This window comes from Pseudorca crassidens, chromosome 3 (assembly GCF_039906515.1).
Source record: "Pseudorca crassidens isolate mPseCra1 chromosome 3, mPseCra1.hap1, whole genome shotgun sequence".
Taxonomy (NCBI): domain Eukaryota; kingdom Metazoa; phylum Chordata; class Mammalia; order Artiodactyla; family Delphinidae; genus Pseudorca; species Pseudorca crassidens.
The window spans coordinates 18,474,627-18,487,860 of NC_090298.1; positions in this window are offsets into that span (position 1 = coordinate 18,474,627).

A 13,234-nucleotide genomic window follows, 5' to 3' on the forward strand; every position below is an offset into this window, starting at 1 on the left:
AAAGCTTAACGTTCTATTATAAAATATATATGAAGTTACGTTTAGCCTCTATTTTTTAAAATTGTGGTAGAATGTATACAACATGAAATTTACCATTTTAACCATTTTGAATGTACAGTTCAGTGGCATTAAGTACATTCACTTTGTTGTGTCACCATCATTGTTATCCATCTCCAGGACTTTTTCATGTTGCAAAACTGAAACTCTACACCTGTTAGACAATTCCAGGTACCACAGCCCCTGGCGACCACTGCTCTGGTTCCATGAATTTGACTCCTCCAGGGACCTCAAGTAAGTGGATCATACAGTATTTGTCCTTTTGTGACTGGCTTATGTCACTGAACATAATGTCCTCAAGGTTCATCTATGTTACTGTAAGTGTCAGAATGTCTTTCCTCTTTAAGGCTGAATAATATTCCACTGTGTGGAAGGACCACATTTTGTTTATCCATAATCACTGATGGGAGTGTGGGTTGTTTACATTCCACGTTTTGCTGTTGTGAATATGCTGTTATGAACGTGGGCGTGCAAATATCTATTCAAGTCTCTGCTTTCATTCCTTTGGGGTACAGACCCAGAGTTGTATTGCTGGATTATATAGTAATACTATGTTTAATGTTTTGAGGAATCACTACACTGTTTTCCACTGCAGCTGCACCATTTTACATTCTCACCAGTAGTGTACAAGTGTTCCAGTTTCTCCACATCCTTGCCTACACTTTGTTTTTGTTTTGTTTTGTTTGTTATTGTTGTTTTAATAATAGCCATCCTATTGGATATGAAGTGATAGCTCTTGTGTGGTTTTGATTTGCATTTCCTCAGTGATTTGTGATACTGGGCATCTTTTATGTGCTTATTGTCAATTTTTATATCTTCTTTGGAGAAATTCCTATTCAAGTCCTTTGCCCATTTTTAAATCAGCATTCTCTGTTTTTTGTTGTTGTTGTTTTAGAGGTTCTTTGTCTATTAGCCCCTTATCAGATACATAATTTGTAAATATTTCCCTCATTCTGTGGTTTGCCTTTTCACTCTATTGATTGTGTCCTTTGATGCACAAGAGTTTTTAATTTTTTTAAACATCTTTATTAAAGTATAATTGCTTTACAATCATGTGTTAGTTTCTGCTTTATAACAAAGTGAATCAGCTATACATATACATATGTCCCCATATCTCTTCCCTCTTGTGTCTCCCTCCTTCCCTCCCACCCTCCCTATCCCACCCCTCTAGGTGGTCACAGAGCACTGAGCTGATCTCCCTGTGCTATGCGGCTGCTTCCCACTAGCTATCTATTTTACATTTGGTAGTGTATATATGTCCATGCCACTCTCTCCGTCCCAGCTTACCCTTCTCCTTCCCTGTGTCAAGTCCATTCTCTACATCTGCGTCTTTATTCCTGTCCTGCCCTTACGTTCTTCAGAACCTTTTTTTTTTTTTAGGTTCCATATATATGTGTTAGCATATGGTATTTGTTTTTCTCTTTCTGACTTACTTCACTCTGTATGACAGACTCTAGGTCCATCCACCTCACTACAAATAACTCAATTACATTTCTTTTTATTGCTGAGTAATATTTTATTTTATATATGTACCACATCTTCTTTATCCATTCATCTGTTGATGGACACTTAGGTTGCTTCCATATCCTGGCTATTGTAAATACAGCTTCAATGAACATTGTGGTACATGTCTCTTTTTGAATTATGGTTTTCTCAGGGTATATGCCCAGTAGTAGGATTGCTGTGTCATATGGTAGTTCTATTTTTAGTTTTTTAAGGAATATTCATACTGTTCTCCACAGTGGCTGTATCAATTTACATTCCCACCAACAGTGCAAGAAGGTTCCCTTTCTCTCCAGCATTTATTTTTTGTAGATTTTTTGATGATGGCCATTCTGTTTTCTTTTCTTTTTTTTTTTTAATTCCAGACCTGGGAAATTTCCCAAAGAAGAAAGAAAGAATTTTGTTATCCATGAATATATGCAAATATATTGATCTTATTCAGTCATTCAGTATGTACATTTATAACACATATATGATAGATATTATTTCTTAAAGTCAGGATATATAAAAATCTTTTGGGAAAGGGACTTATTTCAGGACTCAGAAGAATGGAAGTACTTTCCTCCCATGTACCTTCTTTTAAGAGATGTAATATGTTGATTAACTGAAAAATAGAAAACAGATGTATTCACTCTTTGGGGTAGTGTAATTTTATTTTGACACTGGGGATCAACATTGGAAATAACATAGTTAATTCTTTCATTCATATCTTAAATATATCTTCATATTCACGTATCTTCAAATTCCCAAGTTGGTATAAATTGTCTCATTTTATAACAGTTCCATTTTATCAAGGTGTCTCCCTACTGCTGGACAACTGTACCCCACCCCCACCCCAATCCTCTGCAAGTTATCACTAAGTGATCTTTGGGCATCGAGAGAGGATGTTTCTGATATACTCAAAGAAAAGTTCTTTCATGTTTATTGCTCTACCCTTGAACTTTGCTTAAAGCCACAGGTGTACCAGGCCCAAAAGGGACAAGAGAAGTCCTGCTTACCAAAAGTAAGTAGGCAGAATGGTCAACTCTCCTGATATGGAGCATAGTTTTCCACCTGGGAATCACAGAGCACAATCTGGGCTGTGTGTTTCATAAAATTATTTATGAAAATAGCATTTTCACATTTTTCCTACAATTGCTCTTTCTTCAAAGCACTCTGAGCTTGTCCAGGGACTCAGACAATAAACTGAATACAGTTTGGGTTGTTTCTACTTTTTAGTTGTTACGAATAACGTTGCTATCAGCTTTTGTGTGGATATGTTTTCAGTTCTCCTGGGTGTCTACCTAAAAGTGGAATTGCTGGGTCATATGATAACCCTAGGCTTAACATTTTGCTGAATTACCAAACTATGTTCCCAAACAGCTACATCATTTTACTTTCCCACCAGCTATGTATGACGATTCCAATTTATCCACATGCTCTTCAACACTTGTTATTATCTTTCATTTTTTATTACATGCATCCCAGTGTTGTATGTGTGAAGTTGTACCTTATTGTGATTATGATTTTCATTTTACTAATGACTATTTATGTATACATATATTTTTGTAGTGGTTGTCCTAGTGATTATCATCTTGATTTATACCAATCTATTTTAGAATAATATTAATTTAATATTTAATTTAATCAATAATTTAGTAGTAATAATTTAAGTTCAATAATATATCAAAAAATTGTTGCACTTGTATAGCTCCATTCTGTTGCTTTGCAACCTCTGAAGCTTCCTGGCATCATCTGCAACTGGCCCACATATGTCGAGGGAAGGGAGAGACGAAAGAAAGAGGCAGATCACTCCAGATGGGTAGGTGGTGGCTTAATAAGCAAGGGAACTTACTTACAAGGCTTCCCTTGGGTGCGGCAAGATGAAAAGATCTCTGCACCTGCACTCCAGAATCCTAAAAGTTTATACAGAGGCCTTAACTGGGTTCAGTCACATACACAGTCCAGACGGTCTCATCACCAATCTTACCATCTCAGGGCTGTATCCTTCAGGTAGCTTCTGGGTGCTGGGAAGGCTAGCAGAATACACATTCCAAGGACATGGAGGGGGTGAGGAATCTATGATTGTCTGGGTTCAGCTGGCAGGTCAGCTGAAGTCACGTCTTCTTGATGACCTCCTCCGACACTTCATCTCTGTTGACTGCCTCTTACAATCTTACACGTCTACCTCTTCCTCAGTGTGTGCTCAGCAGTCAGCAAGAGGTTTCACCAACATGGAGGTGGCCCATTAGCAGATGTCTGGCTGCATTGGAGGCAGAGGCCATGGCACCAATGCAAGAGAAAACACAGATTGAGACAATTATTCCCAAAATAAGTGACAACTTTTCCACCAGGGCCCCCTTGATCTGGACCACTAACATGTTAAGTCCCCTAGGATGGGGATCAGGTCTCTCAGGTGTTTAGTTGTGTCTTCATGTGATTTAATAAACATGATATATTAGCAGACTCATCAGGTATGAACACACAATACCCTGTTTGGATACTGGCACAGGTGCCCCCTTGTAAGGTAGTATAAATGTTCAAGGCCACCCTGTTTTGGAGAACAGTTTTTCTCATTGGAGACATTTTAGTGTTCAGTAAGGACAGGCTTTGGCTGGCTATAATTTAAGCCTTGCTGGATGACCTTAATAAGGGCTTCTATGTGTGCTCTACTGTCCTCCATGTCAATGAGGGGAACAAAGACCATGGCCAAATGATCACTTCAATGGAAAACAGAAATGTCCACCTGACCTTGAGAAGAAGAAGCTTGGCAGCTTTAGGAACTTGAGCTGGTCGTGCATACCATACATATTGACCGGGGGAGACAGCCCTGTCCAGTGTGAGGAGATGGACTGGGGCCCAGATATGCCTGACCAGAACCCACACTATCTCCCCTCTCTCAATGGTTCATGTTGCATTCAAGGTATAGTGAGTTTCAACAGGTTCAGCTTGCAGTAGGACAACAGGAGATTGAGTAGCTCTCCCTCACTCAGGGGTGCAAAGTAACTCATCCACCCCAGTGGGATATCTCATTGCAAATTCCAGTAGATAATGCCTTTCTAGGCATTTTGGGTCTTGGTGTTCTCAGCAGCATAGCACATTGATCCATAGTGAGAGTCAGGACAATGGCTGTTTCCCATGACTTCCATAAGTTTACAGTATTGATTTGGCAGGGATCCCCAGGGTGGCATGAGGGGCAACTGGTTGGTCATTCAAACGAATTAAAGCCTGGGACAGTACTTTTGTTCACCTGGCCAAGGTTGTTTTTCCTGTTAGTAATCTAATCTGATGCTTTAATTTTTCAGTGTTCCTGTTTACCATCCCTGCTCTTTATGGATTATAGGGAAGATGGAACCTCTATTCAATGTCATGTGCTTATGCCCAGTCTTGCACATCATGACCTTTGAAATGTGACCCATGATCACTATCTATTCAACAAGGGTATCCATACATGATACTCAACTTCTATAATCCCCTAATAGTGGCAACCTGACCTGCACAGTGACAGGGGAAACGGCTTAAGCCAGATGTGGTATCCACAAAAACTAAAACATATTGAGAACACTCATTTATGGGGAGGGGACAATATAATTAATTTGCCAATTCTTCACTTGTTGAGAATTCTGGTGGATGGCCCCAGACTCCTTTGGCAATTGCCTTGGGTGTTGTTTAGAACATGCAGGATGAACTGCTCCTTCACTAACAGAGTCATTGTATTTCAAAGGCAATTCAGTATCCTTGGCAATTCACCATCCCACCTGGGTACTGCAGGCTACCCTTCCTATGCACCCAATCTGCTGTATTTACTGAAAGTTTAGTTGCTTGCTCTCATACCCAGGCTAGAGCATCAGTTTCCTGACTACAGGAAGTGTCAGCACCTTATGAGCCAGGAAGTGGAAGGCAGTGAGGACTGCTCCACTTCCTGCAGGCAAACCCAAATGTCTTTCCACATATCCTGCCCCTTCAAGGGTTTATTCATGATCATCTATCCTTTTGCTTTTTATTGTTCAAGCCATACAGTTAACCCCTTTAAACCATCACAACTGTCAGTGCAAAAGGTTAATGGCCAGGGTTCATGAGTTACCACCAACCAAACTGCTCTGAGTTTAGCCCACTGGCTGCTGAGGCTTATTTCTGTTTCCAGGCATCTGTATACCAGGTATCATCGGGAATTTCCCCCATGCCCTCCCTACAGGTTGAGGGACTGCCCCAGAAATAAGGCAGGGCCATTTGGAGGATCTGCATATTCCACAAGGCATAGAAGCACCTATATTTCTAGATACACTGGACTGGTGGACAGGGTACTTTTCTGCTGTAAATAGGCATGACCCTCAGCCAAAGTAGGAGTTTGAGCCTTGGCAAAGGGAGGTTGATGGAACATGTTCTCAACATACCCCTTCATAGGAAAGGAAATTCTTACCATGACATGCTGTCCCTTCGTGGGAGGCTCTACCTGGAGGAGCGCTGTGAACATGGCTGGGAGCGCTTGCCCTTTGCAGGTATATTGGGTTTCTGCCCCATTCCAGAGCTGGGGTCAAAATCCTAGGGGTACTCTCTCCTTCTGTTGTCTCAACCACAATGCTACTTTGTACCTTACAAAGTCACAGGTACATCTAACTCAAATGATAGCCCTGCTTGAGAGATGCCCAGAGCTTTAATCTGCTTTACTAGCATTTTTTGCCTTCTCAAAGGTGGCTTGCTGCTCTGATCCCTAATTCCATAAGTATCTTTTCTTTCTTTCTTTTTTTTTTTTTTTTTGTGGTACGCGGGCCTCTTACCGCTGTGGTCTCTCCCACTGCGGAGCACAGGCTCCGGACTCGCAGACTCAGCGGCCACGGCCCACGGGCCCAGCTGTCCCGTGGCACGAACCCATGCCCCCTGCATTGGCAGGCAGACTCCCAACCACTGCACCACCAGGGAAGCCCCCATAGGTATCCTTTCTTTACCAGTGGTATAAGGAACAGAAGTACCTTGGCAGGTGAAAAATAAAAGTCCTCCCAAACCCCCAAATCCCTATAAAGGTTTACACCCATTTCACATCTTAGGGATTGGATAGACTTGCAGGTTATCAATCACTGCTTCTGGGACAGTGCACATCTTACCTGACCAGGCAACTCTCAAATAATTTACAGGTGTGTCTGTGCTTTAAATTTTCTGTGGGTTCGCTGCCTATTCTTTCCCTCATAGATGTTCCAGCAAAGTCTGCAGAGTGTCTTGCGGCAGGAGCAAGGCCTCACATGTTAATATTATAGCATCAATGTAATGGGCCCATTTTTACTGAGGTGGAGAAGAGGAACAGGGTCCAGCCTAGAGCTACCATCCCATGACATATTGTGGGGCTGTGCAGGTAATGTTAGGGAAGAACTTGGAAGGTCTATTGTTGCTCCTCTCACATGAAGGCAAATTGGTCTTGTGACTCAGTGGCCAGGGATATAAGGAAAAAGCATTTGCTAAGTCTGGTGTAGCATGGTACGTTCTTAGGATGATGGCCAAGGTATCTAAGACGGTAGCAGTGTTGGGCACAACTACATGGATGGAGCATTGCCAACTACAGAATTTCTATTTGGTTCCTTCTTAATACCTATTTATTATTATTTTTTCTATTTGGTGAGGCATTGTTCTCATGCTTTCCTTTAGTTCCTTATACATAGTTTCTTTAGTTCTTTGAACATGTTTATATAGCTGATTTAATTTTTTTTGTGTAGTCAGTCCAGTGTCTGAACTTCTTGAGGATGGTGTCCATTAACTGTTTTCTCCTCCTGACTGTAGACCAGGCATTTCTGTTTCTTTGCATGTATCTTATTTTTTTTTTATTAGAAAGTGAAAATTTTTAAATAATGTCTCAAATCTGGAAATCAGATTCTACTCCACACCAGGGCTTCTTTATTGTTGCTGCTTGTTATTGCTGTTTGTTTAGTTTCTTTTCTGAAATAATTATGTGATGTTCTGTTTTATTGATCTTGTGTGGCTGTTGACAACCTTGCTGGTCTAGCTTAGTGGTCAGACTGAACACAGATTTCCTTAAATTCCTGACACTAACAAATGTCTCAGTCTTTGCTGGGTGATTCAACATGCATGTTGGTACACACCTTCGATACTCATGGGGCAGTGCACCACTCCACCTTAGTCTTTACCTTCTACTTGCACAGAGCTTCCAGGTTGGGTTAAGCTTAGGGCTTTTCAGTTCTTCCCTGTGCATGGACACAATTCTTGGTATAGGCACAGCCCTAAGTGTTCATGTGGTATCTTAGATTTTCAGGAATATGTTAGAGTCTTTCAAAGTCCTCTATGGACACCTTTTTTTTTTTTTTTTTTGCGGTACGCGGGCCTCTCACTGTTGTGGCCTCTCCCGTTGCGGAGCACAGGCTCCGGATGCGCAGGCTCAGCGGCCATGGCTCATGGGCCCAGCCGCTCCGCGGCATGTGAGATCTTCCCGGACCGGGGCACGAACCCGTATCCCCTGCATCGGCAGGCGGACTCTCAACCACTGCTCCACCAGGGAAGCCCAGAAGGATAGGATTTTTGAAGATCCTCCTTCTATCATTTTCAATTACATCATCTGTCTTGATTTATAAAGCTAAGTAAGCTTGGTGTTGGTGAAGCCTCTTTCAGTTTGTTTGTTCGTCTGTAAATCTGAACTCTATACAACTGAAGCTGGTGGGAAACAGTGGACACTGCAGTCACAGACTCTGTAAGAGTTCCACGTCTCTAACCTAGTCATCAGTATAGCTTTTTGCTTCCATCATCCATTCCCTCTTACCCTTATCTCTTGGTAGTACCTCAGTCCAGTTATATTCTCTTATTGGATTGCTATAGCTTTCTATATACCTGAACTCTTGGGGAAAAAGTTATTTCATTGAATGTCCTGATTTCCAGAAATATTCTTCCTTGTTCCCATTTTGTAATAGCAACTTAATTTCCTCCAAAATTATCAGAATCAATTACCCTTTGGACCAACTCCCTAGGACTCCATGTTACCAGTTAAATTATCTTGTTTTTCCAAGCCCTTGTCATGTCATCTGTACCATCAATCACTGACCTTGTGTTAAGATCCAAACCTCAGGCCACATTCTCTTCCACACAGTGTGAACAGCATAGTGTATTATTTGAAACACAGGTGTTTCTGTCCTTTGGGAGGATTTTGCCTCTCCCATGTCTTCAATCACCCCTCCGTAGGGCTCAGAAAACGTTGTGTTCACATGTATATGGTGCAGCAGGCTTGGCCAACCCAAACATCATCCAGACCCATGCATTTTGCTTTTTCTCTCCCCTCTGTTATCTGATTGTGGAGACTTCATTAGGAGACTTGAGTCAGTATTATTTTTAAATCATGTTTACTATTTTATTTATTTTTTATTTTTTGACTTAGCCCCTCGACCAGGAGTCTAACCCGTGCCCCCTGCAGTGAAAGATTGGAGTCCTCTAACAACTGGACTGCCAGAGAATTCCCTCAGTAGTTTTTTTTTTTAATACATGTGAAGGCTAATTACCTGGGAAAGAAAGGCATTGAGCTTTCTGCAAAACAAGGGAGTTTCAGGAGAATTTAATTATTCAGATTTCTCAACCTCTATTATGTATGTCTAAATATCCCAATCTTATATCTCAAGGTTCTACTCTTTCTCCTTTAGTATCTTTTCCTTAGCCTAAGAGACTTGTTAATATAGAACATTTAATGAAATTACAACTCTGCAATACATAAAATCAAGCTCTGGGCTTGATTATTAGTCATGTCTACCCAGAGGGAAATACAATTTGGTCAGGTGAAATTTCTAAAACTGAAAAAAATGACTGAATTTTACCACAAATCCCTTGAATTCATTTTAGGTACCTTGAGAAAGAAATTTCTCTGCCCAAACTATATAACTCGTTTATATTTATAAAAATGATGTGTCAAGTGTATAAAACCAATCTATACCTAATAACGAATCTTGTATAATAGAGCCAGATGATAAGAACTTCTGTGAAAATATTCCATTTTAAAAATTAAAAAAAATTTTTGAATAATGTAGAATTCTAAGACTTTGGTTGTTTATTTGCTATCTTTTTAAACAATTATGGTCTAGCTTATTTGGAAAACATTTGCCATTCTTGGGTAAGAATGACTGTTCAAATGAAGGAAGGTGCTGCTTCTTCAGAAATAGCAACTTTTTTGGTAAATCATTTATGTACAGTAAACTTCACCTATTTAAAGTGCACAGTTTAATGGATTTTGACATCTTTGTACACCCATGACATCACTACCACAACCAAGAGGTGAAAAAAAAACAACCCAAAAAGTTTGCTACGTCTCTTTGCACTTCATCCCATCCGGTACCCCTGCTCCAGGAAACCTGGATCTACTTGATTCACTAAAGATGTGTTTACATTCCATAGCATTTTATGTAAATAGAATCACATGTTAGCTTCTTTGAGCATAATAATTTTGAAATGTATTCATGTTGTTACATAGATGCAGTAGTTTATTCCTTTTTATTGTTGAGTAGCCTTCCATTGTATGGCTATTCAACATTTTGTTTATCCATTCACCTGCTGATAAACATTTGGTTTCTTTCCAGTTTGAGACTATTAGAAATGCAGTTGCTATGAGTATTCATGTGCAGATTTGTGTATGAAAATGAATAAAATGACTGGTAGCATGGTTACTTCTCAGTTGGGAGAAATAAACTCTGTAAGATATTTTCTCTGATTTACAAAGCACTTTTTAATTTTATTTTAAGGTGCATATATTTTTAACCTCTTTATTGGAGTATAATTGCTTTACAATGATGTGTTAGTTTCTGCTTTATAACAAAGTGAATCAGCTATACATATACACATGTTCCCATATCTCTTCCCTCTTGCGTCTCCCTCCCACCTTCCCTATCCCACCCCTCTAGGTGGTCACAAAGCACCGAGCCCACTAGCTATCTATTTTACATTTGGTAGTATATATAAGTCCATGCCACTGTCTCACTTTGTCCCAGCTTACCCTTCCCCCTCCCCGTGTCCTCAAGTCCATTCTCTACGTCTGCGTCTACAAAGCACTTTTTTTAAAAACCCCAATAAGTGTTTTCCAATGTGCTGTCCTGGGCCATAGACATTAGACTTACCCTGTTAGTTATTGAAAAATCTTGGATTAAATATCAAACCCAATAAGCAGAATTGTGATTAGAACTTGTAGAAGAATCTGCACTTTAAAATCCTTCCAAGTAGGCTTCCCTGGTGGCGCAGTGGTTGAGAGTCCGCCTGCCGATGCAGGGAACACGGGTTCGTGCCCCGGTCCAGGAAGATCGCACATGCCGTGGAGCGGCTGGGCCCGTGAGCCATGACTGCTGAGCCTGTGCGTCCAGAGCCTGTGCCCCGCAACGGGAGAGGCCACAACAGTGAGAGGCCTGTGTACCACAAAAAAAAAAAAAACCTTCCAAGTGAATCTAACTTACCCTAAAACTTTAAAACTCTTAATAGAGACATTCTAAATCTTACTGTTAAATCATGTTGATCAGCACACAGCAGCACAAGTGGCTTGTTCCTACATAAATCTTCTTTCTAGAAATACATTTTGTAGTTGTGCAATTGAACTCATTTAGCAATATTATAACTATACATAGAAAACTATTGTGTTTACTGTAAACACAATAGTTTGTGTTTACATGTGTTTACATGTCATGTAAAATTACAATAATCATTTAATTTATTAAGGGAGTTTCCAGGATTAACTTTCTCAGATGTCAGTAAGAGATAAAAATTTTACTTTTCTGAAAATAAAAAAAAACCCTGCAATATGTAATTTTATACATACAACTGAAATTATTTATATATAAGAAAAAATTAATCACACATAAACTGTCAGCAGAGGGAAGTCTTATGAATTTCAAAAAATGGAGAAACTCAATGAAAAGAGAAATGTGTAAGAATTTGTTGTTTTATTTTCCTCTCCCTTGGCAAGCTGATTTGCTGAAAACTAACAAAGAAGAGCAGTTTTCCTTGGAGCAAAATGACTCAGTTATAAGGGAAAGTAATTTCAGTTATTTATAGGTTTTCACAGAAACCTTGTGAATTCTATACTGTCTTGTTTATCTCTGGGTAATGGTGTTGTTTTTCCTTCTGCTGGCATCTTCACCTCACTTAAGCCAGAATTGCACCATTTCCACTGTTAGACTTTCTTAGTGGACTGGTGTATTAATTTTATAAACAAGTTATGAATTTTGAAACTTGTTCATATAACTAACATACCAGTTACAAGTTTTGAAAGTTATAACTGAACATAATTCTCTTTGTGCTTTTGCTGCCAGAAAGCCACAAGCTAATTTTGCCATTCAAATTAGAAAACTACCGAATTTATCGCACACATTTCTATTTTCAGGCTCTTACGAGTTTAATAGTACTCTATTGTTTCCATCCTGCCAATCTCTATGTTCCTATACTAGACATATTTTGTAGTCCACCACAAATTCTTTTGTAAAAATGGGAAACATTTTTTAAATGTTTGATAACTCAAAATTTATAATTTATTAGTATTTTCTCTCTAATGGACTTTTCCTTCAACAAGGTGCATATATGACAGTAAATATCTTGGCCTTACATGCTTAATTCTGTGTGCCTGACACAAATGAGATAAAGATATCGAAGAATTCTCTGTTTTTTAAATAATAAAAACATCACTAAAATAGAGAAGTATAGGAAATGTAAAAATGTAGATCATTCTTATAGAGAAAACATTCTAAAATTAAACAGAATATATCCTACTAGCAATAATTTTGAAATTTTCATAATAAATCCTTAGTGCTATAAACTTATTCCAAGCCCAATCTTAAGAAAAGCTTTGATTAAAATTTTCCCAACTTACTTTGAAATCTAATATGTAATCAAAATTCATCCTGAAGGCCTACAATTTGCTTTAAAGATTCCAGAGAGCTCGCCAAAACATCCTTATAACTCATCTCGTGCACTAGTTATGAATATTTCAATTTAAAGAATAGCACATCTCTTCTTTCAGTGTTTGGTACTGAAATATTTCCTTGCATGTCTTTTGGAATCTCTCTCTCTCTCAGTACCTAAAGCAGAAAGAGAAAGTACATAGAAAGCATCCTTTTGTTGACAGAATAAGATCATTTTTTATTTATAGCTCTCTAGCCAAAGGACAGGATTGTGTATTATAGTGCTTACTACACTCAGAAAGAAGAATTTTTTTTGCCAAAAACTGAAAATATTTTATATAACCATTTCTCTCTGGTTAACCTATATTCCTGCTAAGCAAAAGGAGGATAATTAGATCCCACTGTTTTTAAGGGAGTGAGATCTATAAACATAATTCATTTTATCACCATTCATTCTATGGTCTGCCAACCATAGATTCATGTTGATACCCTAATATATGTATATATCTTTTACAATATCCTAGTTAGACTGTCCTAAAAGCTTATGGTAGAATGCCTTAAAGATGTTTTTTGAGAGCCCCTGGTAAACTCACTACTTCATGAGGTTACCCATTCTCGTGTCTGGTTTCAAAGGCAAATTGTGCATTTCTATTTTTCACAGGCTACAAAAAGTTCCAACGATGACTAATAAGGCAGAATTATCATTTGCAGTGTATTTCAAAGAGGTTTCCAAATTGGTCACCAAATGAAATCGGACATATTATTTCATTTAGATGTTCAGATGGGATTCGAATTATTCCCTTTACTATTCATTGTATGAACTGCATTTTCCAAGGGGA